Genomic DNA, 14378 nt, shown 5'->3' with positions numbered 1-14378 from the left:
GGGCGTGGTGGCGCACGCCTTTAATCTCAGCACTTAGGAGGCAGAGGTAGGAGAACCACCCTGAGTTCGAGACAACCCTGAGATTCCAGGTCAGCCTGGACTAGAGTGAAAGCCTACCTTGAAAAACCAAAAAACAGAGAGAGAGAATAAGCCAGGAGCATGGTGGCACATGACTTTAATCCCAGCACTTAGGAGGCAGAGGTAGGAGGATCACCGTGGGTTCAAGGCTACCCTGAGACCACATAGTGAATTTCAGGTCAGCCTGAACTAGAATGAGACCCTACCTCAAAAAAAAAACAAGTCTGAGATCATGTATAGCTACTGAAGTTTAACTAGACGTGTCCGAAGTCTAAATCCTTTTTTTTTTTTCCATCCTGCATATTTAGGTACTGGTTTGGGATGGTAGACAGTTGGCACTGACTGTGAAACTCTTAGCACCTACAGTTAAATTGAAGCTTTGTGAACTGAAGTTTGTGAACAGGCAATGAAGCTAAGATCATAGTTTCTGAAGTCCTCACTTGAGAAAAGTTGACCTCCACCCTCATGCACTACCCCACGGGGTCTCCACCTGGCTTCCGCTACAGCATGGGCTTCATCTTGCTTTCACCGCTGGGCAAACTGCTGGGACAACTACAGTTGATTTCTTAGCAATCTACACAGTAGAGGGCTTCACAGCTTTGCACGTGGAAATAAACTAACAACAAGCTAAAAAGAACTCAGAGCCTTTTTAGAAGATGCCTGGGCTCAATTACAACTTGGCTTATTGTGATCATGTTTCTTTGATCAGTATAGGAAGAAAAATGCTAAAAGGGGAACAAGTAGATTAGTAATCAGAAAATGGTTATAAATGTCTTATTTTGAATATTTATTTTTATTTTATTTGTTTATTTATTTATTTGAGAGCAACAGACAGAGAATGGGCGCACCAGGGCCTCCAGCCATTGCAAACAAACTTCAGACCCGTATGCCCCCTTGTGCATCTGGCTAACGTGGGTCCTGGGGAATCGAACCTCAAACTGGGGTCCTCAGGCTTCACAGCCAAGCACTTAACCGCTAAGCCATCTCTCCAGCCCTAAATGTCTATTATTTTGAACTCTGAAATTGATGCTGTAGGAGTTTTTTGTTGGTGATGGTGATGGTGGTTTTTTTGAAACAAGGTCTCACTCTAGTGCAGGCTGACCAGATACTCTGTAGCCCAGACTAGCCTCAAGCTCATGACCATCCTCCTGTCTCAGCCTCCTGGCTTACCCATGTAGGTTTTTACCTAAACAACAGTTCCACCTGGTTCACTATAACAATTCTGCAGGCACTTGCTGGTGGCTTTCTGGAATGATGCGAGATGAGGGACTGCAGTGTGCCAGACTGACATATTTACTTCTCTAACAGTTGTGCTATATACTGCCAAGGGAACCGCTGAGTTCGAGGCCATCCTGAGACTCCATAGTGAATTCCAGGTCAGCCTGGGCTAGAGTGAAACCCTACCTCGGGAAAAAAAAAAAAGATTAAAGGAGTACTCTTGGAAACAACTTTACATATAAATTGAACGAAGCTACTAAATCAAAACGACATTTAAAACACCTTTGCCTTGAGACTGTAACATCAGAGCACATTGCCTATAGGAAAATAAGTACTTTGTGTGCTACAGACAGTGAAAGTTAAATCATACTTAACCAAAATGACTATGGCAACCCCAGCACTTGGGAGGCAGAGGCAGGAGGATCACGTGTTGGCGCTCAACCTCCCTTCTAAAACAGGTGATTGTGGCTGCAGGGGTAGTGCCCCTTAAAATGGTTTTTCCCAGCACTGAAACATGTATTCTTTCTTCTAATGAGCACAGAATAACAGTGACCAGTCCTGGGCTGGAGGGATGGCTTAGCGGTTAAGGGGCTTGCCTGCTAAAGCCAAAGGACCCAGGTTCAATTCCCCAGGACCCACGTAAGCCACATGCAACAAGGTGGCACATGTGCCTGGGGTTCGTTTGCAACAGCTGGAGGCCCTGGTGTGCCCATTCTCCCTCTCTCTTTCTCAAATAAATAAATTAATTAAAATATTTTTTTTAAGTAGCCATGCCTGTAGTGCATTAACACAAGAGCTGAAAACAATACTTCATTCTCAATCCTCAGATTTTAGTAGATTTTACACACACACACACACATCTCAGGTTTAAGGAATTAAATGACATTAACAGTAAAAATATTTACTACATACCCTTGTAAAAATGACTTAATTCTAGAGGAATTCTCAATGGATTTCAGTAAGAATGATGGGTTTCTAGGTGAAGAGCATAATTAATGTTCTTGGTTAGATTAAGGAAAATGCTACATTTGAACCTCCAAGGGTAGTTTTAAATTTTAGTCATAACATTGAAGAAGTTCTGGTTAAAACGTAATTGCATTATCTTCCCGTTAAACATGAAATTCAGACTCGTCTCCAGGAGCTAACGTGAGTGGGGGTTGTTTCCGCCCAGAAACTTTTGACGGGCTGAACATGGAGCTGCAGAAGAGTGTGTAAGGAAACACCTCACCAAGCTGACCTTAAGAACAGGCTGATACAAAACTGAGAACCGATCTCAAAACATGAATGAAGGCACTAATCACAAACGTACATTTTTCATCCACTAGCATTTTCCAGTAAGTGGCCCACAGTGACCGTTAGGACCAGGGCTTTGGCCAGATGCTTGCTCAGGAGAAGCATTCTCGTGGAACCCAGGACCATCTGCTTCCCATGCAGGCAGGAAAGGCTGAATGACAGCCCTTTACAAGGGCTCCTATGAAGCTTCTAACAAAACTTTGTCAAACTGTTGGCACAGCATCTCCTTGAATGCCAAGTTCACTTTTAAATAGCTAGCAAGCATTGCTTCTAATCCAAAACTAATTATTTTTATTTTCATTTATTTATTTATTTATTTATTTGACAGAGAGAGAGAATGGGCATGCCAGGGCCTCCAGCCACTGCAAATGAACTCCAGACGTGTGTGCCCCCTTGTGCATCTGGCTAATGTGGGTCCTGGGGAATCGAACTTGGATCCTTTGGCTTTGTAGGCAAATGCCTTAATTGCTAAGCCATCCCTCCAGCCCTAAAAACTAATTTTATGTTTTGGTTCTTTTTTTTTTTTTTTTTGGTTTTTTTCGAGGTAGGGTCTCACACTAGTCCAGGCTGACCTGGGATTAACTCTGTCATCTCAGGGTGGCCTTGAACTCATGGCAATCCTTCTACCTCTGCCTCCTGAGTGCTGGGATTAAAGGTGGGTGCCACCACGCCCGGCTAATTTTATGTTTTAAAAAGGATTTAAAATAGAAAACAGAGGTCTGGAGAGATGGCTTAGTGGTTAAGGTGCTTGTCTGCAAAGCCTAAGGATCCAGGTTTGACTCCCCAGAACCTACATAAGCCCATACAAACAAGGTGACGCATGTGCACAAGGTCACACATGTGCACAAGGTGGCACACATGTCTGGAGTTCGATTGCAGTGGCTAGAGGCCCTGGCATGCCAATTTTCTCTCTCTCATAAAAAAAAAGAAAACAAATTGTATTTTAACAATTAAATAGAAAATTTGAGTCTATACTAAGCTGTTTGATACAATCAGCTATTAAAAACCCTTTCAATATAATGTTGATGTGGTAGTATAAAACAAGACATGTCATCTGGTAGAAGAAAAGTGAACCAGCCAACATCATTCATTCCCAGAAGGCAGCTAATTATTTCATAAGAAGAAATACTGAAGTACCTGCTTTTGCTTCCATTCTTGATTATGAGTTATAAGCAGGATTGAAATTATAATACTTGTCTTCTCCCTTAATTTAAGATATTCACTTTTATTTTTCATATTAGAAAACTGTCTTGAAAACTTTTTAATGCTACCTAATAAACTTTTGATAGATTATGACCTTTTCCTTCATCTTAATCATTCATAAACTTTTGGGTTTTTTTTTTGTTTGTTTGTTTTTTTGTTTTTTTTTTTTTTGAGGTAGGGTCTCACTCTGGTCCAGGCTGACCTGGAATTAATTATGTAGTCTCAGGGTGGCCTTGAACTCATGGCGATCCTCCTACCTCTGCCTCCTGAGTGCTGAGATGAAAGGCGTGTGCCGCCACTCCCGGCTCATTAACAATTTTTAAGTTGTAAGGATTATTAACTTTAAGTCTCATAGTACCATGATAAAAACTAATATTGGGGCTGGGGAGATGGCTTAGCAGTTAAGGTACTTGCCTGCAAAGCCAAAGAACCCAAGTTCAATTCCCCAAGACCCACATAAACCAGATGCACAAGATCGCACATGCGTCTGGAATTTGTTTTCAGTGACTGGAGGCCCTGGTACACCCATTCTCTCTCTCTCACTCTCTCTCTTATTTTCTCAAATAGTTAAAGTGTTTAAAAAATAAATAAAATAAAAGGCTAAAAAAACTAATGTTGAATTTAGCAGTATAAAGACTTTAGGACATGAAGTTTAAATACAAAGATGACCACTGTTTCTAGCTCATTTCACAATACCCTCAAACAGATTTAAAGAAAGCTCTGTGAGTTTTAAAGTAATATAATGCTGATAATAAACATGCCATGACATCTGGGCATGATGGTGCATGCCTTTAATCCCACCACTCAGGAGAGAGGTAGGAGGATCACCATGAGTTCGAAGCTACCTTGAGAGTACATAGTGAATTTCAGGTCAGCCTGGGCTAGAGTGAGACCCTACCTCAAAAAAAAAAAAAAGCCACATATTTCAAAATGTAAGACATAAAACAACAGTTCAGACATCTGCTTTGGGCAAAGCAGATGACGTCTCTGGCAATCAAAGAAGCTGAAATGTTTTCTGGTAATTCTTTTTAAATTAATAGCAAAATATGTTCCAATTGTTCTATCTTAATTTTGTGCTTGTGTGCTTTAATAACTTTGGGTAGTGATATATGCAGTGAATAAGGGTATTCTTGAAATATGATATATAGTCATCAAAGCTGGACTTTTAAAAAATTATTTTTATTTATTTATGAGAGACAGGGAGAGAGAGAGAGAGAGAGAATGAGCACATCAGGCCCTCTAGCCACTGCAAAAGAATTCCAGATGCATGTGTCATGTTGTGCATCTGGCTTACATGGGTACTGGGGAATCTAACCTGGGTCCTTAGGCTTCACAGGCAAGTGCCTTAACCACTAAGCATCTCTCCAGTCCCCAAAGCTGGGGTTTTTGACCAAATTTTGTAGGCAGAAAAGTGAACTTAATTCCTTTAGATAAACAGACTACTCAGTTTCCATGCACATAGCAACTTAGAAAAACCAAAGAGAGAAAGAGAGAGAGAGAAAGGCAAAAAGAAAGAAAGAAAGAGAGAGAGAAAGAAAGAACAAAAGAAAGAAGGAAAGAAAGAAAGAAAGAAAGAAAGAAAGAAAGAAAGAAAGAAAGAAAGAAAGAAAGAAAGGGGAAAACAGAAAATTATCCTGACATGCAACAATATGAAGGAAGTTTAACAGCAAGTATTTGTGTTTGATCTGCATTATATGTATCTTCTAGGCAGAGTGTTCCCTTCATAATTAATTTTGTCCAAAAGAAAAAAAACTTGTTTATAGAGGGAGGAAGGACCTGGTATTAAAAAAGCAGTGCGCGATGACGCCACTACTGCACTATCAAACCAGTAAGTGGCCGCAAGGGAAGGAGTGGTGGCCGAGAACTGAGAGAGACTTGTCATAAAGACAGCTAGGGGTGGAGAGATGGCTTAGTGATTAAGCGCTTTCCTGCAAAGCCTAAGGACCTATGTTCGACTCTCTAGGTCCCATGTAAGCCAGATGCACAAGGTAATGCAAGTGTGCAAGGTCACACATGTGCACAAGGTGGCACATGCCTCTGGAGTTCGATTGCAGTGGCTGGAGGCCCTGGAGCACCAATTCTCTCTCATGAAAAAAATCACACAAAGAATATAACAATATTTCAGATAACATTAAACAGGACAGTTTGTACAAGGGCAGACCCTGAATAATGAGAATAAGCAGCCAGAGGAGCTCTCTTCCTGAGAACAGTGACATGTTCTGTGCATCCAGCTGCAGCTCAGTGCACCGAAAACATTCGCAGAGTTTGCTGGGCGTCCCGGTTCAGCCGCACTTGATTCAAGTGCTGCTCCGAGGTTTGAACTGCTATAAATTAAACATGCTGCTGCCCCGGCAGTCAACAGGACATGAAAAACATTCACGTCCCAGAATAAACAGAGCAGTCTTTTTCAAGCAAAAAATTTCCTCATGCCAGTCTGGGAGGTCATCCAGTCTAGACCTTTACACAACCTTTCTCCTGTTAAAGAACAGCAGGGTTGAATGTGCCGTGGATGATCCTTCACGGAGCCAAGGGTGAGGTATTTAGAGACGCTGACATTCACCCTTTCATGTCCTGTTCATTTGCAAATATAAGGACTGCAGCTTTCCTTAGGTTCTCATGAATCAACATTCTGTATAGTTATTCTTTTGTGGTATAGATATGTAATAGGTAAAAGGTGTTCCCTACCAATGCCGTCAACGAGAAGAATGATGTGCTCTGTGTCTGAGTAGTATGGTTTCCAGAATGACCACACAGTCTCCAGGCCCCCCTCCCCAATATCTCACATAAGAAAATGGGTGTTCAGGCTGGAGAGATGGCTTAGCAGTTAAGGCACTTGCCTGTGAAGCTTAAAGACCCAGGTTCAATTCCCCAGTACCCATGTAAGCCAAATGCATATGGTGGCACGTGCATCTGGAGTTCATTTGCAGTGGCTGGAAGCCCTAGCTTGCTCATTTTCTTCCTCTCTCTCTCTCCTCCCCCCCCCCCCCCCCCCGCCTTTCAAATAAATAAAATATTTTTAAAAAAAAGAAGATGGGAGGCTGGAGAGATGCTTGCCTGTGAAGCCTAAGGACCCAGGTTTGAGGCTCGATTCCTCAGGACCCAGGACCCAGATGCACAAGGGGGCACACCCGTCTGGAGTTCGTTTGCAGTGGCTGAAGGCCCTGGCACACCCATTCCCCCCCCCCCCCCGTTTCTCTCTCTCTCTCTCTCTGCCTCTTTCTCTGTCTGTCGTTCTCAAATAAATGATAAAAATAAACCAAAAAAATTTTTTTAAAGAAAGAAAATGGGGCTGAAGGGATGACTTAGTGGTTAAGGTGTTTGTCTGTCAAGCCAAAGGATCCAGGTTCAATTTCCCAGGACCCACATAAGCCAGATTCACAAAGTGGCAAATGCATCTGGAGTTCGTTTGCAGTGGCTGGAGGCCCTGGTGTGCCCACTCTCATTCTCTCTCTCTCTCTTTCTTTCAAATAAAAAAAAATTAAATGTTAAAAAAAAAAAATGGATCCGGGCGTGGTGGCGCACGCCTTTAATCCCAGCCCTCGGGAGGCAGAGGTAGGAGGATCACCGTGAGTTCGAGGCCACCCTATGACTCCATGGTGAATTCCAGGTCCGCCTGGGCTAGAGTGAGACCCTACCTCGAAAAACCAAAAAAAAAAAAAAAAAGAAAAAAAAAAGAAAAAGAAAAGAAATGGGTGTTCTTCACAGCTATTTCTACAATATCACTTCCTGTGGTTGGAGAAGTATGAACGACTTCATTCATTAAGAACTGATAAAGAATGGTGGTGTTTCTGCGTTCTGCAGTCCCACTATAACTACGTGAGGTTTTGGTTACAGAAGAGGCTCCACAGTTGAGCGAAGCTCAGCCCCACCCTGAGCTGGGGGGGGGGGTTGCGCACCCCTTCCCTGACGCACTGGGAGCCCCAACCCCCACCAGGGAGTCCGTTTTGCACTTTTATCATTCTTGCCACCCACTTTGAAGGCAAATTTTCTGTTTTTTTCCACTCAGCCTCTCAAGTGAGGTTGGTAAACCTAGGAAGAGAAGATGGCTAAAGAAAGTTGCTGGAGTTCGGGGCACTACCCCAAAATGGTGTCTTGGGATGCTGAATATTTTAAGAAGATTTTGAGAAATGGGCTTGGGAACGCCTCTTAAAGCAAATCATAAGCCCATGGTTCCGGTGCCCTCCCTGAACTGCAGAGAAAGGAGCATGGGAAGTAAAGAGGAAGTCTAGAGGAACTGAGCTAGCTGACTTGCCACGCCCCCAGCCCACCCCCGCCCCCCCCCCCACACACACTTTGCTGCTCTTCTCTTTAGCCCCCTTTTGTCCTGTGGCACGTTTCCTTGACTTTCTACCCTTTAGCACGCATACTTTATTATTTATGGGTTTATTATTTGTAACCACTTTAGCTATGCTCAGGTTTAACCGTTTCTTCTGTTTTTAAACTTTTTAAAAATTTTATTTATTTTTTTGCAATCAGAGAAAGAGAGAGAAAATGGGCACACCTGGGCCTCCAGCCACTGCAAACGAACTCCAGATGCATGTGCCACCTTGTGCATCTGGCTTATGTGGGTCCTGGGGAATCGAACCTGGGTCCTTTGGCTTTGCAGGCAAACACCTTAACCACTAAGCCATCTCTCCAGCTCTCTTCTTTATCAGACTCTGTTGTCAGGCTGGGAGATAGATAGCTCAGTGCACAAGGAACTAAACTCAATCCCCAGTACCCGTGTAAAAGGCTGGGGGCGTGGGGTGGCACTGGCCTGTAATCCCAGCTACGGGAAGATAAAGACAGGAAGATCATTAGGCCAACTAGTCTAGACTGGGTGAACTCCAGACGGATGAGAAACTGTCTCAAATAAAGGTGGATGGCATTCCTAAGGGGACACCTGAGTGTGTCTTCTGGATTCCACGTGCATGCACACACGCGTGCACACAATAAGAAAGGAAGGCTAGGGCTGGACAGATGGCTGGGCAGTCAAAGGTTCTTTTTTTTTGTTTGTTTTTTGTTTTTTTTCCAGGCTGACCCAGAATTCACTATGTAGTCTCAGGGTGGCCTTGAACTCACAGTGATCCTCCTACCTCTTCTTCACAAGTGCTGGGATTAAAGGCGTGTGCCTCCATACCCAGCTCAAAGGTGTTTTTCTTTGCAAAGTCTTCTGCCCTGGATTCAATTCCCCAGCACTCAAGTAAAGCCAGATATAAAGTGACACATGTTTCTGGCATTTATAATGGCAAGAGACACTGGTGTGCCATGCACACTACATAAATAAATAAATAAATATTTAGGCTGGGAATATGGCTCAGTGGTTAAAGGTGTGTGATTGCAAAGCCTGATGGCCCAGGTTCGATTCCCTAGTACCCATGTAAAACCAGATACACAAAGTGGCCATTGCCTCAGGAGTTTATTTACAATGCCAAGAGGCTGTAATGTGCCCATTATTTACTCTTTCTCTTGCCCTCCCTCTCTCAGTCTCTCAAATAAGTAAAAATGTGTTTAAAAAGAAAGAAAGGCTATTGTCATTTAAAACATATTAAATAAATTTGTTTTTGTTTTGAGGGTTTTTTGTTTTGTTTTGTTTTTTGGTTTTTTGTTTGTTTTTGTTGTTGTTGTTGTTGCTATAGAAATCCAACCAAGAGCCTAGAAGGCTCTTTAATGCTGTGGTTCAGTTTGCGCTCAGTGCAACTGGAGCCCCACACCTCAGGGTATTGAGGGTGAGAACATCCTTGGGAGTCTGGTAGGCTGCCAGGAACCAGACAACCAGTTCTTACTCAGGTGGTGCACTTTCTCAGGATCAAGAAGGGAGAGGGGGTGCGATGCGGGGGCTTATGCCTATAGTCCCAGCACTTGGCAGGTTGAAGCAGCAGGCTTGTTGTGAGTTTGAGGCCATCCTAGGCGACAGAGTAACTCCTCGGCTTTGCCTGCAGCGCCCTCTACAGGAACTTGATGGGAACTGGATGCCGGGAACTACACAGAACCCTGCGACTGCAGACCACCATCATTCACAGCGAACACTGGCTGCGGGCAAACAGGGACACACGCTGGTCACCTTGCTAAGTAAAAATGAGCCTAAAGCTGTGTGTAGAGAGCCACAGGGGTATACTGCACTATCCATTTTTCATCAATTTATGGCTGAAGTCGGGGGGGGGGGGGGGAGAGAATGAGAGGTCCTGAGTCAAAGACCTTGCACTGTCAGAACCTACCGAGCAGGCTTGGGAAAGAGGCTGGCGACTTCCAGGTGCCCTCCGGGCTATGACTCATTCTTCTTTCATTCACTCCACAAACAGCTATGAGCACCTTTGATCTCAGAGAAGGCTGGAGGGAGAGCTCGGCTGTTACCTGTGCCTGCCTGTGCGAGCATGAAGAAGCTTGGGATCACCCGAATCGAAGTCTCCAGAAAGCGCACGCAGCTGGGCATGGCCACGCGTGCCTGTAGGCCCAGACCTGCGGGGAACAAACACCAGAGAACCGTTGGGGCTTGCAGAAGACGGGCTCCAGGATCAATAAGCCATTCTGTAGCAAGGAAAAAGCAGCTGGGTGAGTGACGGCGGGGTTACCTGATGTTCCTCTCCAGCTGCCACGGGGTCGTATTAGCACATACATGTGCATACAACACATACCAAACCACACATACTACACGATTTTATTTTTCCTTTGGTTTGGAGGCAAGCCCAATAGACTGGCCCTTCTTAAGCAAGAGAATAAGAGAGTGAGAGCAACAGCCAGCGAGTGAGAGAGCAAATGGGTATGCGGGGGCCTCCAGCCACTGCAATCAAACTCCAGATGCACGTGCCACCTTGCGTACTTTCATCACCTTGTGTGTCTGGCTTGCATGGGACCTGTAGAGTTGAACGTGGGTCCTTAGGCTTCACGAGCAAGTGCTTTAACCACTAAGCCATCTCTCCAGGCCCTTATTCTTTTTTTTTTTTTTTTCTTTTCCAAGGCAGGGTCTTGCTGAAGCCCAGAGTGACATGGAATTAGTCTCAGGCTGGCCTGTAATTCACAGCAATCCTCCTATCTCAGCCTACCAAGTGCTAAGATCAAAGGCATACACCACCACACCCAGCAAAAAATAACTTTTTTGTTTGTTTATTGAGGTATGGTCTCACTGTAACCCACACTGACTTGGAATTCACTATGTAGTCTCAGGGTGGCCTTGAACTCACAGCGATCCTCCTACCTCTGCCTCCTGAGTGCTGGGATTAAAGGCATGTGCCACTACACCCGGCTCAAAAAAAAAATTTTTTTTTAATTACCATATCCAGTACATTTGGTCCTGCCTTTCATCTGCTTGAAAAGATATTTATACAAATGACTTCAGTCCAAGGACAAATACTCCCTTGAAGGAAAAACCTTGTTAAAAATAAATGCCTTTAGCCTACTCAACAGCAAGGGCTCCTTTTCACAGGCGCCTGGGCACAGCAGGACCCCTGACCAAGAGTCACCTCAAAGCCAGGATGAAGGAAGGTGTCCCCAGGCCCCACGTTATCCAGATGCACAAGGGGGCGCACGTGTCTGGAGTTCGTTTGCAGTGGCTTGAAGCCCTGGAGCGCCCATCTCCTCCCCCTCTCTCTCTCTGTCTCTCTCTCTCTCTCTCTCTCAATCTCTCTCTCTCTCTCTCTCCCTCCCTCCCTCCCTCCCTCCCTCCCTCTGCCTCTTTCTCTCTCTGTGTCACTCCCAAATAAGTAAAGAAATATTTTTTTAAAAAGCATAGTATAAGACTCTAAGACTCATCAAAATGCCAAGAAGAGAAAGCCTAGCGTGGTGGCGCACGCCTTTAATCCCAGCACTGAGGAGGCAGTGGCAGGAGGATCACCATGAGTTCGAGGCCACCCTGAGACTCCATAGTGAATTCCAGGTCAGCCTGGGCTAGAGCAAGACCTTACCTTGAAAGAGAAAAAAAAAAAAAGAAGAGAAGGCCAGGGTGTTGGAGACCACCTGAACTGTGCCAAGCTCAGTCAAGCCGTTTATTATGACAAAGCTGATGAACATACCCTGCGGCCAGTTTGGGGGTGCAGTGCCTCTTTCTCCCAAGGCTGATAAGGAGTTTGTCCCTGCTGGCCAACTTCTTTCTCTATAAACATCTGCTTGTCTCATAATAACCTAGCAAGTGCTCTCCTGAGAAAGTGCTCCTGGGATGATTTATGCTAAGGTAGTGGTTAATAATTAACGAGCTTTCACAAGCTGGATAATGAACACGGCGGGCCAAGGTCAAGGCTCCCGTTCCCCTGGTTTCCCCACTCTCAAATTAGCAAACTTGTCTTGTAGTGTTTATTTAAGCCACACTGCCCCCCACCCCCACCCCACAGGACTCCGTGGAGCGTGCAGTGTGTGAACGCCACACCCGAGATGGGACAAGCCAGCTCTGGCCCGCCTGCCAGGGCGCAGGGAGCACGGCAGAGGAGGTGATGGGCTGAGGATGCTCTCACTGCCCGCTGGGGAATCATCTCCCTGGAGATGGTGGTGGACGCCGAGGAGACTCGAAGCTCCCGAGAGCGGAGAATCAGAGCCCCATGCTGCAGGAGGCGTCTAACGCTCAGGGAACCCTGGGGAAGAGGTGGAAAGAACTGAAGAACCACAGGGTGGGAAGGCATGCTTCGCGGCTCTGTTCTCCCAACAAGAACTGACTGGTGGCATTCATGACCCCACAAAGATTACGGATAGCCACCCCCACAAGAACAGCACGGCTCTGAGCCCATCCACATGGGTATTTGGACATTTGGGCATGGAGAACAAAAGGAATGAGACAAAAAAAAAAAAAAAAAAAAAAAAAACAGAGGAAGGACTACCTTGAAAGAGGAGGGTCCTCAGTTGAAGGACGGCAGGGGAGAAGGACCAAAAATAGATAAAGGGATGGGACCATGATCCGATTATTGTATGTCCATATATTACTCGATAAAAATGAAATTCTGCTGGACGTGGTGGCGCAAGCCTTTAAATCCCAGCACTGGAGAGGCAGAGGTAGGAGGATCGCCATGAGTTGGAGGCCACCCTGAGACTATATGGTGAATCTCAGGTCAGCCTGGGCTACAGTGAGACCCTACCTCGAAAAAAAAAAAAAGAGAAAAGAAAAAGAAATTCTAAAGAGAGAGAGAGAAACTCCAGCTCCAAACAAGAATGGACAGAGGAGTGACAGAGCAAAACAACCACATTCTGATCTGGCCACCATAAACAATTACACCTCACGGCGGGCAAGCCCGTGGGGTGCACCACAGGCACATACATGTGCATGCATCACACACATGAACACCACACAAACACAACAACAAGAAAAACAGCTAACTATACCAGGTTTAATACAAAAATCACTTTATACTCAGTAAGGCTATCTTTGATGTTATAAAGTTCTTAAGTACTAAATTCTAAAATCCACTAAAAACTGTTTTTAAAAACTACCACATATCTGGCTGAAGAAATGTCTAAGTTTTTAAGGTGCTTGCCTGCAAAACCTAATGATCCAGGTTTGATTCCCCAGTACCCACGTAAAGCCAAATGCTCAAGGTGATACGTGCATCTGGAGTTCATTTGCAATGGCTGGAGGTCCTAGTGTGCCCATTCTCTCTCTACCTGCCTCTCTGTCTCTCTCAATCTCATCAATAAATAAACAAAAATATTTTTTTTCAAGTTTTTATTAAAATCTTCCATGATTATAAAAAAAAAAAAATCCCATGGTAATACCCTCCCCCCACACTTTCCCCTTTGAAATTCCATTCTCCATCATTTCCCCTCCCCAAAAATATTTTTTAAACTACCACATATGCATAATTATTATATGTCAATTAAAATATTTAAAATATGGGCTGCAGAGATGGCTCAGCAGTTAAAAGTGCTTGCTTGCAAAGCCTGTAGGCCCAAATTCAATTCCCTGGTATCCACAGAAAGACACAAAATACTGGATGTGTCAGTGGTCTCAATATGTCTAAAACAAGGAGAGGTAGAGCCGAGAGAACCCGAGGCTCCTGGGCCGGACCCTGCCTAGGAGAAGATGGAAGAAAAACACAGACACCTTGAGATTGTCTTCTGACTTCCGCATATCTACCATGGCATGCACGTGCCCACAAAAACACACATGCCAAGAAAAAAAAGGAAGAGTTTTCAAAACATACATGGGGCTAAAGAGATGTTAAAGGCACTTGCTTGCAAAGGCTGACAGCCTGGGTTCAATTCCCCAGTACCCATGTAAAGACAGACACACGAAGTGGTATGTGTCTGGAGTTCATTTGTAGTGACAGAAGGCCCTGGCACACCCATTCTGTCTCTCTCTCTCTCTAGTAAATAAGTACTTAAAAACATAAAAAATTGGGCTGAGATATGGCATAGCGGCTAAATCATTTGCTGGCAAAGCCAAAGGACCCAGATTCAACTCCCCAGGACCCACATAAGCCAGTTCCACAAGGTGGTGCATGCATCTGGAGTTAGTCTGCAGCAGCTGGAGGCCTTAGTATGACCATTCTCTATCTGCCTCTTTCTCTCTCTCTCTCTCTCTCTCAAATTTTTTAAAAATTATAAAACATATAAATATTTCTTTAAAAACATTTCCATGGGGCTGGAGAGATGGCTTGGCTTTAAGGTGCTTGCCTGTGAAGCATGAG

General features: G+C 44.6%; 1 pseudogene; it reads right to left on the bottom strand.

Annotated features, from left to right (window-relative positions):
* Positions 1-6199: 6199 nt before the first annotated feature.
* Positions 6200-7751, bottom strand: LOC123463548 (annotated as a pseudogene).
* Between the last annotated feature and the right edge of the window lie 6627 nt (positions 7752-14378).

The sequence above is a fragment of the Jaculus jaculus genome, chromosome 9 (genome assembly GCF_020740685.1).
Source record: "Jaculus jaculus isolate mJacJac1 chromosome 9, mJacJac1.mat.Y.cur, whole genome shotgun sequence".
NCBI lineage: Eukaryota > Metazoa > Chordata > Mammalia > Rodentia > Dipodidae > Jaculus > Jaculus jaculus.
This window is presented reverse-complemented; position numbering and strand designations above follow the sequence as displayed.